Source organism: Polypterus senegalus, chromosome 3 (genome assembly GCF_016835505.1).
Source record: "Polypterus senegalus isolate Bchr_013 chromosome 3, ASM1683550v1, whole genome shotgun sequence".
NCBI lineage: Eukaryota > Metazoa > Chordata > Cladistia > Polypteriformes > Polypteridae > Polypterus > Polypterus senegalus.
In genome coordinates this window covers 182027739-182046446 of record NC_053156.1, presented here as the reverse complement: position 1 = coordinate 182046446, position 18708 = coordinate 182027739, and the positions used below count along the sequence as shown (strand labels likewise).

At 39.6% G+C, this 18708-nt stretch overlaps 1 protein-coding gene across 1 annotated transcript in view; it reads right to left on the bottom strand.

The window, feature by feature from the left end:
- Positions 1–18708, bottom strand: part of xdh (xanthine dehydrogenase) — a 254547-nt gene that overhangs the window by 217877 nt on the left and 17962 nt on the right. The window lies entirely within an intron of this gene.

The window sequence follows — 18708 nt, the reverse complement described above, 5'->3', positions numbered from 1 at the left end:
TGGTATTTGAAATTTCATTTTAGAAGCAAAAACGAAAAAACGAAAATGAAAGGAATTTTCAGATTTAGATTTTTGATTAAAGAATAAAATGAGGGAAATAAGGTATTTTTTTAATTCTGTGGTAACAAATAGCAGTCATAAACTTAAAATTGCACATACTTTTCTGGATTTATTTGTGATTGATGAAATAATGAAAGTGTAATAGCTCAAAAACAACAAAACAGATGCATTTTCGTTGTCTGAAACCGGAGGCATTTCTTCTTCTGCACGATTTTTGACGACACGGGCGAACAGTCCTCCTCACAACACATCGACCGACGGCCTTGAAGTTACCCTGCATGGCATCAGCAGAGGATGGACCATCACGTTGTTTTTCGGAACAGTAAAAGAGTGACACTCCGGGACGAGGACATGACTGCAGAAAAACTGAGTTGCATCTTTCCGGTAAAGAAATACAAGCTTTGCAAACTTTGCTTCATTGATGCTGCAGTTGTTTTATGAACGTTATTGTTGTTACTTACTGTGAAACAGCTAACATTTGGTGATTTCATTTACTAACACTAGGTCTAGCAATTTTTATAGTGCTAACATTTTGAATGGCTGCTCATTGACAAATGTAACACATGTTAGGAAAACTTTGTGTAAATCATGTTGCTTTCCTAACGTGTTACACTTGTGCGCATTATTATCGAAACATTTACTAGCGATAGCACTATAAAAATGGCCAGACTTAGTGTCACAAATAAATCCAGAAAAGTATGTGTAATTTTAAATTTATGACTGCTATTTGTTACTACAGAATTAAAATATACCTTATTTTCCCTCATTTTTTTTTATTCCTTTCATTTTCGTTTTTTAGTTTTTGCTTCTAAAATTAAATTTCAAATACCAAAAAGTACACGGACCGTATACAGTATAAAAATTCAGTTTCCTTTTGATTAGTTTTTACCAAGGGACTTTAAAGGAAATTAATGGGCTGAGGAAAACAAGTTGCATTTGAATAGAATCAGTGATTTTGAGACCCATAAAACTTTGGATATAAGTAGCATATCAATTTAAAACCCCAGTAATTACTATGTTATTGTAATGTGAAAGAAAATTAATGGGCTATTAATTATACAGTGTTCGAGACCAAGACTGGGAAATGCTCATAATTAGTTTGCAACCTGATGGTCAATCCCTTCAGTCTGCAATAGTGATTCTCAAACTCAGTCATGAGAACTCATGTGGCTGCAGGTCTGTTTCACAGTAAGTGAGTCAAGTCATTTTAACTCTAAGTGATCTACTTTAATTAGCTGGGATTTTATGTTCTCTATTCTGCATTTAGAAAAGCACAGCAGTGTGATATTTATAAGTAATATCCATCCCCTGCGGCTTTGCCCGCGTATTAGTGAAACAGGACAGTGAGGAGGGCCTAGTCTAGCTCTCTACTCCTGACGTCACTCTTCCCCCTCCCCTCAGCCCATAGCCTCTGTCTCGGATTAGCGTGAATATATCACTCCTGCAAGCGAGCTATGATTCTTAGCGCAATGAGAGAAGTCGCAAAATCAACCGGAATGTTCAAGCAAATTATAGAAAAAAAAAGATCTAAATCCGTTTGGTAGTTCTCTCGTTCACTAACTAAGAGAAGTTAAGGTTATGCTCCAGCCCCCCCCCCTCCCCACAACCAGATGAGTCTCTCTCGGATTTGCGCTAATAAATTGGTACCACAAGCGAACTATGATACTTAGCATGATAAGAAAGTAAAATCAACAGAGTGTTCAAACAAAATATAGAAAAAACCCGATCTAAATCTGTTAAGTAGTTCTTTCATGAAAAGTGTACAGAAATATAAATGGGTCTAAAAAACTATAAGAAATTTCACACGTGGACCACTAAATTTTTTAAATCATTTCTTAGCGAGCACCTATGGGCCAAGGGAAACCTACATTTCAAATTTCAAGTCCCAAGTCCTCATGGTTTGGGAGATTTTGTGATGAGTGAGTCAATGGTATTTGGCTTTTATATATATAGATTGGAATATGTTTGTATTTTTGCTATAGCTTTAGATGCCTAACTCACTTTTGTTATTTTTCTATTAGCTTGCATTTGTTTTGTGTAGTTTGCACCCTTAACTGTATCCTAATAATTACAATTAGAAAAAGGCACAGTAAACATCTCCTGCCAGATGACATTGAATGCTAAAAGGCTACAACTGTGTTGTCAGACATACTAACATGCTCATTAGTAAATAATTAACCAGCACACCTTGAAAAGCATAACGAAAACCATGACGATGATAAAAATCTTAAAAACCAAGAACACTAATTATCTCCTTCATACATAAATGCTTCATATATTCTTAAATCAAACTTATCAAACTTAGTTTTGTTTTGTAATTTCTGTCTTGACTCCAAAACACAGAAACTGGGAAAAAACTACTTACTTAAATAGGGTAGGAGCCCAATTAAAAACAGATGTTAAACAGCAACCTGCAGCCATATGAGGTCCTGAGGACTGAGTTTGAGAAACACTAGTTTACATCATATGTCTAGGAAAGTGCATCTGAGGAGGGAGGTAAAGCTAGCATCAAGAAATGCTCTGTATTTAGGTTTCAGAGTAGCATCCATAGTGTCACATAATTAAAGCTCCTATGTAAAGTGTGTGTTTTAGGTGTGCATAGTGCCCTATAAGGTATTCCTGAATTAACTGTATGTAAAGTATCACATTTTCAATTCAGAAGATGTTAGTTCCTATAGGAGCAATTCTTTATCTGCTCCTGTAATCCTATGAAAACATAAGACAAGCAGCACAAAATTCTTTTTGAACATCTATCCATTCCAGTAGAGCAGCTGAACTTACTAAGCAGCAGAAATGTGACCACTGGACTTCCCAAGGCCATGGGAGTAATGTCAGGGGTACTTTTAGCCTATGGCAGATGAACTGATTTGGCTACCCTAGATTCTTGAAAATAAAGGTGCTAGGGTTGCTCTTCAGGGCAATGCCATAGGGAAAACATTTTTGCTTCCCAAAAGACACATCCAAATGAAAGTTCCAGAAATAACTTTTATTTATTTAGAGCTGTAATAGGCTCCATAAAGTAAATAACCATGAAGAGATGGCAATAGATTTGTGAAATACCAATGGGTCCTGATAAAAGACTCTCATTGTATACAATAAAACCAGCTAAGTCCTACATGGCAGCCAACCATACATTAATAATTTCAATATTTTTCTGCATATTAGGAAGTTTTTCAACGCGCAAAGAACCAACTTTATATTCACAAAATCTTTCCTGTGATGAAATGGTGCTTTGTCAAGCAATAACTCTATGAGGAACCACACAACTCAGTAAGAATCATAAAGTGCCATTAAAGAACCATCATTTTTAGCAGTTCAGGCTGAGGTCAGATCTGGATTCCACCTCAGTTACCCATTTATACAAATCACACACCCTCCATCCCTCTGCATTTTATCTCTAAGTACAATAAGCACACAACCAATGCACACAATGTCATTTGTAATATATCAGTGAAACAAAAACAGTTTCTTACAAAATAACACAGGGCATAGGCATGTATCAAACATCAGTCAGGAATTAAGACAAACCTTATGGTGTAAACAGCTGTGAATGAAGGAATAGCCATTATGAATCAACTGATGCCCAGCCAGTCAACCAACAACATACAAAAAATTAGGCTAAAGCATTTTGTTAAACCTTATGTAAAGGCACAACACAAAATACATTTTCCCTTAGAGGCTTTTCCAGGCATTTATTGCAGTAAAATCCCTTACAATTTACAGGAAATCTAGTTGTTAAAAGATGCCATTTTCACTGCACATCAGAATTAGACTGCAGTCTTTCCAGTTGCATTAAAGATTGAGTCTTTCCAGTTGCATTAGATACCTCAGACTATTTTAACAAAACCCAGCCACTCTTCACTGGCATTAATGACATGTAATCAGGGATGGACTAGGAGAAAAAATTGTCCCTGAACTTTTTTCCAAGCTGGCTCATCTCAGTCAGCCAGACACTAACCATCCTTGCACTCCCCTTTAGTGTATGTACACATAACATTCCCTCCAGACATGTAAGTAAGATGGTACAGTATACTGACTGACATTCTATCATTTGCTGTACAGATGCTGCACTGTCCCCTTGACTCACTGAAACTCCTACAGCTGCATTGTCTTCCTGATTTTCACCAACTATACTTTGCTGATCCGCAAATGCTGCACTTTGCTCAGTCTTGAGAAAAAACTAACAATGTTTGATGGTATACTACATTGGCTAAGTTAGGCATTAGTTATAATGCAGCCTGTATTCATCACCTGATAGCTAATGTTAACTCCACTCCACATTAGAACATTACAACAATATAGACAAGACCAGGCCATTCAATCAAACAATGATTACCAGTCCTATACACTTAATTTCAATATGAAATCAAGTCTAGTTTTGAAAGTCCCTAAAGTCCTGCTGTCTACCACACTACTTGGTAACTTAAATCGCATTTTAATCAGATCACTAGGACAGCATTTTTTCACCTAAGAAACATAGCAAAAGTTAGACCTCTTATATCCTTGAAAGATGCTGAGAAACTAGTTCACGCATTTGTTTTCAGTCGACTAGATTACTGTAACGCACTCCTCTCAGGACTACCCAAAAAAGACATAAATCGTTTTCAACTAGTGCAGAATGCAGATGCTAGAATCCTAACTAGGAAAAGAAAATCCGTACACATTTCTCCAGTTTTGATGTCACTACACTGGTTACCTGTGTCATTCAGGATTGACTTTAAAATTCTGCTTATAGTTTATAAAGCCTTAAATAATCTCGCCCCATCTTATATATCAGAAAGTCTGACACCTTATATTCCAAATCGTAACCTTAGATCCTCAAATGAGTGTCTGCTTAGAATTCCAAGAACAAAGCTTAAAAGAAGTGGTGAGGCGGCCTTCTGCTGCTATGCACCTAAAATCTGGAATAGCCTGCCAATAGGAATTTGCCAGGCTAATACAGTAGAGCACTTTAAAACACTGCTGAAAACATATTACTTAAACATGGCCTTTTTATAACTTCAATTTAACTTAATTTAACTTAATCCTGATACTCTGTATGTTCAATTCTTCATAATAACTATTCATGGTGGCTTTAAAATCCGTACTGACCCCTACTCTCTCTTCTGTTTCTTTTTCCGGTTTCTTTGTGGTGGTGGCCTGCGCCACCTCCACCTACTCAAAGCTTCATGATGCTCCAACAATGATGGATGGATTAAAAGGCAGAAGTCTACGTGACCATCATCATCAAGTCCTTCCATGAGAACCCTAAATCCAAAGAGGACTGTTTCATTTATGTTAGGTAGAATGCCCAGAGGGGACTGGGCAGTCTAATGGTCTGGAATCCCTACAGATTTTATTTTTTTCTCCAGCCGTCTGGAGTTTTTTTTCTGTCCCCCCTGGCCATTGGACCTTACTTATTCTATGTTAATTAATGTTGACTTATTTTGTTTTCTTATTGTGTCTTTTATTTTTCTATTCTTTATTATGTAAAGCACTTTGAGCTACTGTTTGTATGAAAATGTGGTATATAAATAAATGTTGTTGTTGTTGTTGTTGTTATGCCATGTGTCTATGGTTCTCTGTGTGAAGAAAAACTTCCTAGTGTTTGTGTACAAAATTTACCCTTAACAAGTCTCCAACTGTGTCCCTGTGTTCTTGATGAACTCATTTTCAGGAACAGTCTCAAAACACTACTAATTCCCTTACTAATATTCAATATTTCAATCATGTCTTCTCTTAAACTTGTTTTGATTAAAGTGAAAAGGCTCAACTCTTTTAAGTCTTCCTCATAACTCATCCCCGGCTGTCCTGGAACCAACCTAATTGCACTTCTCTGGACTTTTTGTAGCACTTATATGTCCTTTTTGTAGTATGGAGAACAAAACTTTACATGTTACTCCAGATAAGGTCTAACCGGTGCATTATAAAACTTGAGCATAACCTCCTTGGACATTGTCTGGCAGTTGATAGTGTGGAGTCCACTACAACTCCTAAATCCCTCTCATAAGGTGTGCTTGTGATTTTCAGACCTCCCACTGTGCATTCAAGCCAAACATTTTTCTTCCTACATGTAATTTCTTTACTTACTTACATTAAATTTTATCTGCCACAAATGTGCCTAAGGCCTGTATGCTGTCCAAGTCTATCTGTAATCATTAAATGGATTCTAGATTATCTGTCAATCCACCTAGTTTAATATAATCTGCAAACTTAACCACCTTGTTATTTATATTCCTATCCAAATCATTTACTTATATTAAAAATAGCAATGGCCCTAGCACTGAACCCTGGGGAACACCACTCTTAACATCAGCCAATTCTTATAAGGTTCCTCACACCATAACCTTCTGCTTCCTGTGTCTGAGCCAGTTCTGCACTAATCTACACACTATACCCATACTCCCACTTCTTTTAGATTGATGCCCAAACTCTCATGTGGCACCTTATCAAATGCTTTCTGAAAGTTAAAATAAATAATAGTATATGCTCCTCTGTGATCATATGCTTTTGTTGCTTTCTCATAGAATTTCAGCATGTTAGTAAAACATGACTATTCCTGTTTAAACCCAAACTGACTGTTCAGTAAAATTCTTCTTATTTTCATGTGTTGCTCTATTATATCATTAATAATTGCTTTGATTATTTTGCACATGATGCATGTTACGATAACTGGTGTATAGCTGCTTGGTTCTGCCTGATGACAGTTTTTATATAAAAGGATAGTATTTGCCATTTTCCTGTCCTTCAGACTTTCCCCAGTGTGTAGTGTCTTCCTAAAAATGTGCCAAGGATTTATATATATACTTATTTACCTCCTTAAGAACTGAAGGATAAAAATGATCTGTTCCTGGTGATTGGTTTAATTTGAGCCTATTTAATCTGAGGAGTACTTCTCCCTCTACAGTACAATATCCAAATCACTCACTACATTTTTAGTAGTCTCATTTACTGTTGGGTGGTTATCCACTTTCTCAGATGTGAAAACCTCAGACAAATGCAAGTTCAGAGCTTCTGCTATTTTACTCTCTGTATTTTTTTATTTTCCCTTTGCAATTTCTGAAGCACTTCACCTTCTCTTTATGACTGTTCTTTTACTACTACACTACCCTTAACGAGTGTGAGAAAGTTACGGTTTTCGATGAACTGACCCTTCTAAACTCTGACATTGTTGCAGTTCCTCACTAATGAATCAATCATTTTTATAGACTTCTACAGAAGCATATTAGAGCCAACTACAGGAGAGAAAAAAAGTGTAGTTTTTATTTTGGATAGGCTGTAAAATGTAGATGCAATTAATCCTTTAGAACTTGGATATCAGAGACATACATTTAACTATTTTTAACTAGTGTATGTTATTTTTGTACCTGAGCCAAATGTCATTTGTGGAATTCACCTTGACCAAATGGATGGCCAAGTCAGCCCCATGTTGGAACACTCCTTTGTATTTATACAGAGTTGATTTTCTTCAGCAGTTATTTATGATTGCTAATACAGTAATCCCTCCTCAATCGCGGGGGTTGCGTTCCAGAACCCCCCGCGATAGGTGAAAATCCACGAAGTAGAAACCATATGTTTGTATGGTTATTTTTATATATTTTAAGCTCTTAGAAACTCTCCCACACTGTTTATAAATATTCTCCGCACAGTTATACAGTAAACCCTCGTTTATAGCGGTTAATCCGCTCCAGACAGATAAATGAATTTCCACAAAGTAGTATTCTTTATTTATAAATCTAATATTTTCGCAGTTAGAGCATAGAAAACCTGTTTACGACCTTCTAAATACGTTTTTTAACATTATTAGAGCCCTCTAGACATGAAATAACACCCTTTAGTCAAAAGTTTAAACTTTGCTCCATGACAAGACAGAGATGACAGTTCTTTCTCACAATTAAAAGAATGCAAACATATCTTCCTCTTCAAAGGAGTGCCATCAGGAGCAGAGAATGTCAGAGAGAGAGAGAAATGTAAACAATCAAAAATCAATAGGGCTGTTGGGGTTTTAAGTATACGAAGCACCTGCAATAAAGCAGCCGCAATGAAGGGATCAATGTGAAGGTAGTCTTTCAGCATTTTTTACAGGAGCGTCCGTATCTTCTAAGCAAACAGCCTCTGTGCAAACAGCCCCTCTGCTCACACCCCCTCCGTCAGGCGCAGAGAACGTCAGAGAGAGTGAGAGAGACAGTGAAAAGCAAACAATCAAAAATCAATACGGGCTGTTAGTGCTTTGAAATGTGCGAAGTACCATACGGGAAGTATATTGTATATCATTACGTAATACGTGCTCTGATTGGGTAGCTTCTCAGCCATCTGCCAATAGCGTCCCTTGTATGAAATCAACTGGGCAAACAAACTGAAGAAGCATGAACCATAAATTAAAAGACCCATTGTCCATGAAATCCGAACCAGCAAAAAATCCGTGATATATATTTAGATATGCTTATATTTAAAATCCGCGATGGAGTGAAGCCGCGAAAGTCAAAGCGCGATATAGCGAGGGATCACTGTAGTGTGATCTTGAACCCCGGACACAGACAGACACGGACACCAATTGCCCCGAAGCACACACATTTATTCTATTTTTCTTTTTGTGACGGACAGCCGGGTCCCATGCCTGGCCGGGACGCCTCTGCTGCATACGTCCCGGGGGAGTCACCATGGACAGTGCAATGCCTCCCCCGGGGCGCCTCGGGGCAGCCTCCCTGGCTGTGGGTCCTTCCTCAGTCTCCACCGTGGCTCCAGGGGACATGGAGTCCACCACAGCCCGGTTGGGAGATGGGGTGGCCGCTAGGGGGTGCTGCGGAGAGCCAGCCGCCACATTGGACGACTTACCAGCCCCACCCGGAGGTGCAATTAAGACCAGCTGGTCAGGCACCTGGAGCACTTCTGGGTGGGCTATAAAACGGGCGAACTTCCCTTCATTCTTGGCCAGAATCGGGAGGAAGAGGATGAGGTTGCCTGGGAGGAGTCGTGGTGCCAGAAAGGGTTGGTTATAGTTTTGTGCCTTCTGCTTTGGAACTGTGTATTGCCTGTGGGTCACGGGGAAGACGTGCACCCACGGGTGAAGAAAAGAATAAAGCTTGTGTGTTTTATACAAGTGCCTCTGCGTGGTCTGTGCCGGGTCGGGTGCTATATAGTACCTTTTTACATCTTCTACAGCACACACAGTGTATCAATCACCACAATTCAAAGTTCTTTTTTTCTTCCTCTTCTTCTTCTTCTCTCTATCTCTCTTTCATTTTGCCACCTCAACTTTACTCTTGCAAGCTCTGTTCCCAGCCTCCCAACTCCAGCTCCCTCAATGGAGTGAGTCGGCCTCCTTTATACTGCACCTGGAAGAGCTCCAGGTGTCTCCTGATTGACATCCAGCAGCACTTGCGGGTGTAGCGAAAATGCTTCATGCCCAGTCTCTGGAGCTGTCCAGGTGCTCCCAGGTGATGGCCACAGACCCTTGCCAGGTTGAGCTTCTAAGCTCCAGTTTCGTGGCCCTGATGTAAACCAAGGTGACTGCCCTCTCGTGTCCCAGGGGAGGTACTGCAGGTCATATGTCCTTTCCTCCGGTCTTCTCTTCAAAAGGGTGTCCCAGCTGGGCAAGATCCCTTCACACTAGGCAGAAAAGTCCTTCACACTAGGCAGAAAAGATCCTAGCTTGCATTGGCTTACAGAACTGGTTAAACTGAGATTTAGGAACAGTGTCCTCAAGGTTTTTTATGTGGAATATGGAGACCAGGAGATGTAACGTCAGGCAGAATCGTAAAATAGAACAACCATAGGTCAAAACTGAAATGATTGAAGAACCAGAAAGACAAAACAGGAGGGTAAACCCAAAGAAAAGTTGAAAATCAACAAATTCATCAATCATATGGTGTACAAGTATAATAAAATTCTTATCTGAGTGTCTACCTTGCAGAGTACAACCATCTACTAATAAGTAGATAGATAGATAGATAGATAGATAGATAGATACTTATAAGTACTGGTACAATTAAGAGTACAGTAGCCGAAAGAAAACATAACACTTGGTCTACTTAAAATACAGCTAACTACATTGATATTTTTAGAGGTATTTGAAGTTACGCGGAAGTTCTGATGTATTTATAGTACAGCATGACTAACACTAATGTTATTGGTGTGCCACTCACGGTCATATGTTGCATAAACAAAATGATGGTAAAGAAAAAACAAAAAATAAATGAACAGACTAATCAAAACCCTACAAAAATGGGTTCTTCATGATAAAGTTCTGGCAAGTGAATATATTTAGTTTTGCCAGCTTTATTGATGTGCCACCATTTTAAAATGATTTTATGTAGAAATGTAGAAGATATTACAGTCATTAGTTGATAATATAATAAACATAACTAAAATTTAATTTTAGTCTTTATTAATATTAACAAACTGAGAAAATCTTTTGTTTCAGACAGAGTTGCCTAAGCAGAGTTGGCAAACTAGGTCTTTATTTAAAAAAAAAGGTTGAACCTAGAATCAGAACAGATCAGACATGAAGCAGACTCAGCCTTAACATTAACTTGGAAATGTGTGAGTTATTTTCCTTCTTTTTCACCTGGTCATATGTTAATTGTGAGATATTGTTCTATTTCTTTTGCTCTCAATTCATATGTAACTGTGTAATTTTTGTAAATTAAAAGTATAACAAATATTATGCTTTCTATTGTTTATTCCATATGAAACGACACTACTGTTCTTACATTAAAAGTTATTAATTAAAAAGCACTTGTCATATTTAACAGAAATTAAAAGACAGAGACCCATACACAAAAAAACTGTAATCCCTTATTAAAATACCAAATGCATTTGATGCATAAGGGTGATTTGAAAAAATATCATCTTCTGTTGTTGTTTGCAAGAGTATTTAACAATTTAAGGCTGAAAAATGGTTCAGATTCAAGATATTACAATTCCTTGGTGGTACATCAAGTAAAAAGGTTGAAAACACATGGCCTGGAGATATCTCATTACAGTTGATTACATATGTCTCAACAGCCTGTTATTGTTCACCATTCGCTTTGATTAATAGGTTTACTATTATCCAAAATTATGCTGTGTGACTATTATAAACTAAGATAAAAGATAATTCTCTTCTTTGCAGTATTGGGTTTATAGTAGATGGGGTGGCTGACCAGTTGTGTTGTGGTGTGCAAAATCTGCCAGTGTTTGCCTATATTTTCATTATATTTTGCTCAAGACAAAAACAAGATGAATTTAAATACAGGACACTTGCATGGGCCATTTAACATCAAAGCGTTCTGTTTTCCTGAATTGTACCAACATCACTCACAGTAACAGTTGCTTGAACTGAGCAGGAATTCAGGAGATGCTACAAGCTGTATTGATGATTTTATCACCTGTGAAGGGAAGGGCACCAGTACTAAATTGTTTTACAGCTTGGGAAAGGAAAGCTCTTAAAATATCAAACATTCTATTGCTTGGGAAAACATATTCAAATAGATTAAAGAGTCTGAGTGAATTTATCCATCATATTGACAGCCAGCCAATTAGAGTATGTAATAATAACATGTTACAAAACCCCCTTGGAAATTTTATAATAAATATGCCTTATCTGAGAGTGACATCAGAAGAAGAGAACAGAACAACATCAGAAGAGGGCGAGAGCGAAGTCTAGAGAGGACACCAGCCATGTGCGACTGCTTTCATCTGATCATCAGCAAAAGGGCTAAATCCCAAGTTGCCTAGGACATTCACCCTTGACATCTTTAATTTTTCATAAGCTTTCTCTAAAGACTAATATATATATTATATATCCATCCATTTTCTAACCCGCTGAACCCAAACACTGGGGTCTGCTGGAGCCAATTCCAGGGCACAAGGCAGGAACCAATCCCGGGCAGGGTGCCAACCCACCGCAGGACACACACAAACACACACTAGGGCCAATTTAGAATTGCCAATCTATCTAACCTGCATGTCTTTGGATTGTGGGAGGAAACCCACGCAGACATGGGGTGAACATGCAAACTCCACGCAGGGAGGACCCGGGAAGCAAACCTGGGTCTCCTAACTGCGAGGCAGCAGCGCTACCACTGCGCCACCGTGCCACCCATATATCAAATATACATTTTATAAATACATACATACAGTATTATATGTTATATATATATATACATTTTCTTTTATGCTTTTCTCCACTGTTATTATTGGTCTTTAATAAATACCATGATGATTTTAACTTTCTATACTTTGTCTTCATATCTAGTGTGATTGAGCTAATAAGGTAATTTTTACGAGCACCTGGAGCAGTACAGGAGTGCCATATGATCCAAACTGCAAGGTTTATCAAGCTGCGGAGCTCTGTCCAATAATGAACAGTGGGTTAAAGTAAAACATTCACTGGTTGATAAATGGCCTGTGGCTAGGGTTCTTGACTGTCTAAGTATTCAGTAAATAATAAAAAAACAGAGAATATTCTGGTACTAAAGCGGAGAGTCTAGAGTACTCTTTTTGTAAATGTAAGTTACCAGAACATTTGAGTAATGATTAGGAGTTTCAAGAACATTCTAGAAGTAAGTAGGACTTTCTGTTTTAGCCCTTTCTGATGATAGAGTCTCAGCAGAAACAAGGAATAGGATGGTGCAAAGCCTGTAGCAGCCACTGTTAACAGACATTCCTCAACATCTTAAAGATGTCAAATGAATATGAACAGCTTAAGTTGGAGGATCTGGTAACAGAGAGACCATCATTCTTTGATTTTCCTATGTAAAAAGGGCCAAGAAAGGTCTCATTTGTTTTTCAAGAACCCCCAGAACAGTTGACAGATGATACAATCATCAACAAAGTTTGTGAACCGTGCATTATGGTAGTGAACAATGCAGCTGAAAGAACAATACGTCTCATTGAAAAGTACAATGTCATAGTAATGCAGGATAAGGAATAGAAATCGATTATTCTTCAACTGGTTGCAAACCACCACAAGAAATTTTCACCTTCAACAAATATAGTACTAATGTTGTAGACATACAAGTTTGTAAAAGTTGTCTGCTGTTCAGTTATGATGACATAAAAACAGCCATTATGAAGTGATCCATAGATTTTATTTTCAATTGAATATTGTGTATTTGTTATTAATTAGAAAGAATAAAACTAACCTTGTGGAGAACCTGAATTTGTTATTTATTGACCACCCTAGTGACTATATTCTTCTCACTGAAAGTTTAACATTGGAATTTTGATTTTATTCTAACCATTTCAATATCGGTTTTGAAATACATTATTGACTATATATTCAACATTGCAAAATCACCTTTAAGATTAAAGACTGTGTAATAATAATGACCACAAGACATTGCAAAGGTTTGGGGCAGCCACCCATATAATTGTTACCGGCTGCAAAATTTCTTAATAATTAAATCCATGTTCACACAACTCAGTCTGTAGCGGGGCTACATGGTAGTAATAGTGTTGTCAGTGTTTGTACCACGTGCGTCTTGTTTCCATCGTCCCGTTTGCTGTTTGTGTGTGTCAGTGAATGCCGTCCCTGTAAAGGGGGACGAATGATGGAAGGAGACCACAGCCCCAAACCTGGAAAACACCAGTTTACAATCAATTACATCTGTCACAGGACTATAAAAACAATCAAGAGGGAACAAAGAGGGAGATGAGAGAGGAGAGAGAAGGAGACTTTCATTTTGAATGACCACTAACCATCTGTACCTGCTGTATTCCACATTGCGCATTTCCATCCAGTTTGTTTTTCATTCCGCCGGACTTACTCCAATACCCTCATCACGAGAGACCCCGGGGTCGGATTTCATCATCCACCACGCGCCGAGGATACACAGTGAGGCTGATCCATTTTGTTCCGGGAATTACAAACACTCCATACGATCGGTTAACCAGCCTTCTGCATTCAGGACAATTGTTACTCGGACTCAAGTTCACAACCGTTCATTTCCGTATCTCATTCATTTTTGTTATTCGTGTTGTTTGTTATATGTTACAAGGGCAAGGGAGGGTTTGTTATATTCATATAGGTTATTGTCATGTTGTTGCTTTGGTGGAGGGATATATATATATATATATATATATATATATATATATATATATATATATATATATATATATATATATATATATTTATTTGTTTTGCTATTCTGTTTCATTTAATACAATTTATCAGTTTAAATTTACATATCTGCTTTTCTTTTGTGCTTATTTACACCATCAATTGTGGGGAAAAGTTTAATTTGTTAAAGGTACGGCTTGATTATTAGATCCAACCTCAGTAATTTATCCAGGCCACAGGTTTTGGAGGTGTAGCGGCCGTTACAAGTCCAAAACAGAACTAACTCAGTATTAACAAGATGCCGGCTTTAAAGGCCATTAAAGGAAGTGATGTCATCAGGACCAGAACCGGAAGTGACGTCGTTGGCTGCCCCAGAGCCAGGCAGGATTTCCCTAGAATGGTCTGTAAGAGATCGAGAGAGAGAATAAGCGCACTTCACCACCCCCTGGTCCAGCGTGGAATTACATATATTCGAGCCCCTTTGTTGCCTCCTAAACACGCGTCTGTGACAGTATCACCCCTCAGCCCAGACCCGTCGGGTTAGGCGTCCTGCACAGAGAGGTCGTAAAAGGCGAGAAAGAGCATCGGCATTTGAATGGAAAGAACCCTTCCGATGAACGAGCAAGAATGTATAAGGTTGCAGATCAAGGAACCACCTAGTGACTCGCGGGATTCGACTCCTTATGCAGAGCCATCCACTGTAAAGGTGCATGGTTCATGACAAGAGTAAATTCACGACCCAAGAGGTAATACCTCAACTGTGAAATCACCCATTTAATCGCAAGAGCCTCTCTCTCCACATACCTGGATTCCCAATCCAGCAGTTTCCTGCTCAGGAACATGACGGGTGTTCAGCACCATCAATGCTGTGGGTCAGCACTGCTCCCAGGCCTTTGTCCGAAGCGTCCATCTGGAGGATTAAAGGAAGTGAAAAGTCAGGTGCTTTTAAAACAGGTGCTGACGTCAGGGCCTTTTTTAAGTCACTGAATGCAGCTTCCGTCGTATCAATCCATACCACAATGTTAGGAGCACTGTTCTTTGTTAAATCACCCAAGGGCGCAACTCTCTCTGAAAAGCGTGGCACAAACAAGCGGTCGTACCCAGCTAGACCGAGAAATGCTTGGACATGGCCGCTTGGTTTGCGGACGGGGCCATTTCAAAATGGCATCTATTTTAGAGCACTATGGCTTTACAGTGCCACGACTCACCAGGTAGCCGAAGTATTTGGCTTCTTTCAACTCAAAAAAACATTTTTTTGGATTGATTTGAAGACCGGCCTTACCCAGTGTCCGTAATACCGTTCGGACATGCTGTAGGTGTTACTTCCATGTGCTGAAATAAATGACGACGTCATCCAGGTAGGCAGCATTATACGTGTTATGGGGTCGGAGCACTTTGTCCACCAGACTCTGGAAAGTCGCTGGAGCCCCATGTAGCCCAAATGGAAGTACACGATACTGCCAGTGCCCGCTAGTGGTGCTAAACGCGGTTTTAACCTTTGCGGAGTCTGTTAAAGGAACCTGCCAGTACCCCTTGGTCATGTCAAGTATGGTCAAAAATTCAGCCTGTCCAAGCCTCTCAAGGAGGTCATCCACTTGAGGCATAGGATAAGCATCAAATTGTGAAACTTGATTAAGTCAGCAGAAGTCATTGCAAAACCTCCAACTTCCGTCAGGCTTACTAACCAAGACTATTGGGCTGGACCAGAGACTATAACTTTCCTCTATGACTCCTAAGTCTCGCATGCGCTTGATTTCAAGTTCCACTTCTGCCTTCTTTGCCTCGGGAAGCCGATAGGGGCGTTCTCGGACTATAACCCTGGATTCGGTCACAATGTCATGGCCAATCAGAGAGGTCCTTCCAGGTTTTTCATCAACCACCTCCTGGACGGACAAGATAACTGCTTCGAGCTCTTGCCTCTGTTGGGTACTCAGATTAGGGTCGAAGTTAAGTGTGTTGGTCCGAGAAAAGAATGAGCGGGGCTGGCCAGAGGAGGGATCAGGGTCCCTTTCTTTCCACGGTTTCAGCAGATTCACATGATATATCTGCTTGTTCGGCTGACGATTGGGTTGTTTCACCAAAGAGTAGACGAGCCCTTTCCTCTCCTTAACTTCGTACTGTCCTTGCCAATGGGGGTTGTCGTCCATATAATAATTCAAAGGGTGAGAACCCCGTCAAGGCTTGGGGGACTTCCCGGTAGGCAAATAGTACGGGGAGTTTATCCCAATTCCTTCGATCCCCGCTGACCACCTTGCAAAGCATCTGTTTGAGAGTCTGATTAAATCTCTCCACTAGACAATCGGTTTGAGGATGATACACCGCGGTCTTTAAGTGCTTCATTTTAAGTAACTTAGCAGTTTCCTTGAACGTCTTTGAGGTAAACAGTGTCCATTTGTCCATAAGGACTTCTTTTGGAATTCCAACACGCGCAAATACCCCTACTAGTTCCCGTGCGATGGCTTTAGATTTAGCTGCGCGCAACAGAACAGCTTCTGGATATCGGGTTGCATAATCCACAAAGACTAATATATATTTATGTCCTTGGGCCGAGGGTTCCAGGGGTCCCACTATATCGACCCTTATTCTTTCGATTGGGACAACTATTAAGGGAAGAGGAACATGAGGAGCACAGTCCTTCCTAGGAATTTGCCGCAGCTGACACTCAGGACACAAGATACAGAAGCGATGATCCTCCTTGTTAATTCCCGGCCAATAAAATTGGAGCTTGATATGCTCTAAAGTTTGTTCGGTGCCCAGGTGGCCTCCTAGGAGGTGGGTGTGTGCTAACTCACAAACCTTCCACTGGAAAGTTTGCGGGATTAACAACAGCTTCTGCACCCCCCCTCGAGTTCACTAACCCGATATGATAACTCATTTTCAATTACAAAGTGGGGCCCCTGTGGCATGGGTTGATGAGTGTGTTGGCCATTGACTAGGACAACTGCTTTCTTAGCAAATTTAAGGGAATCATCAATCCATCATTCCTGTTTAAACGAGGCCGGTATTTGTTTAAATTGGAAATTTAAATACAAGAGAGGGTCAGGTCTGACCTCGAGAGACGGAGAGTCATCCCGTTCCACCGAGATGCGGACAGATGATGTAACAGTCTGTGACGGCCCGGTAAGCTCTTCATCCTCCTCTTGGCCCCTCCTATGTCTCACTGCCAGCTGAATACACTTTGTGGAGACAACCTGCGATGGAGGATTCCCGTCTGTTACTAGGCCCAATTTCATTTTAGGAAAGGTCAGTACTTCGCCGCTTTTATTATCAGACCAGTCCCACCCGAGAATCACAGCGAAAGGTGGATTTGGGAGGACCGCTACGGTGATTTTCTTAACTGATCCTCCCTGGCTAATTAAACATCGGGCAGATTTATAGAACTGGATATCCCTGTGTATACAGGTTATATTGGTCTTTGTTTTTATCCACTGCTGTGGTAGTACATATGTATTATCGTGGTATTTCCCTCTACTTGCCCTTTACCTGTTTCCTCAAGGGTAAGTGTTCTCGTCAAGTTCGTTATCGGGTTGGTCTACTGTTGCACTTTAAGATGAACACACACATACATAGCTATACGCATATACACAGACCCTAACCACAACAGTGTCCAATGAATGACACACACACACTGATTAACCTCTAGCACTTTAAACCATGCAAGCGCATAACACAGCCTGTCACTCAGCACTTCAAGAGACTTACCTATTATCGGCATGAACAACATACGATGTTTCAAATAGACCTCAGACCTAAATATTACTTTTGATTTCCAAGAAAATATTAAAACATACAAAGACTCAGTGTCCTTGACTATAGGCCATTTTATCAGCCAAGAATACATTCTTCTCGTACTGTCCGTAACTATTGAGTGGCGGCCTCACTCTCAGCCTTAAAACCTCGCAGCACAGAACTAATGGCAAAATCTCCAGCTGCTCTAGGTGCTCTTAGAAATCTACCTTATTAATTCAACCACTCTAGACATTAAGACAAAGCATTGAAAGTTAAAAGCAGCATGGTATTTATTACAAGAATAATAATACCACCACTGGAACAAAAGAATAGTAGAGAATAGGTACTGATAGGAAAGCCTGAATATATATAGTCTTTAGAAAAAGCTTACGAAGAAGTTACAGATGACAAGGATGAATGTCCTAGGGAGGCGTTTGATTTAGCAATCGATGTTCATGATGCCTTTCTGACGACCAGTGGTGTCTTCATCCGTTCCTCTTCTTCTCCTTCTGTGATTTCTTTTTCTCTTTGTTCTCTTCTTCTCTTCTCCTTCTAACGTTGCTTTCAAACCAAGGCATATTTATTATGAAATGTCATGCCTTGTTTTCACAACACATGCACCTGATTGGCTGGCTGTCAAAATGGTTGATGAATGAATTCACTGTCCGTAAAACCTTTAATGTTCTCTGAGGTGTCAGTAGATCTTCCTTTCCCAGGCTGTAAAATAATTAGGCATGGCGTAGTCTTCCTCTCCCAGGTTATAAACCAAATTGTTGTCCCAGATGTCCATCCATAAAGTAATCAATAACCTGAGGCATGTGTGGTGTTATGGGTCCACAGCTCGTTGAGCAAAGGCCATTCATTTTAAATAAATAATCACCGCACCCGAGGCGGCT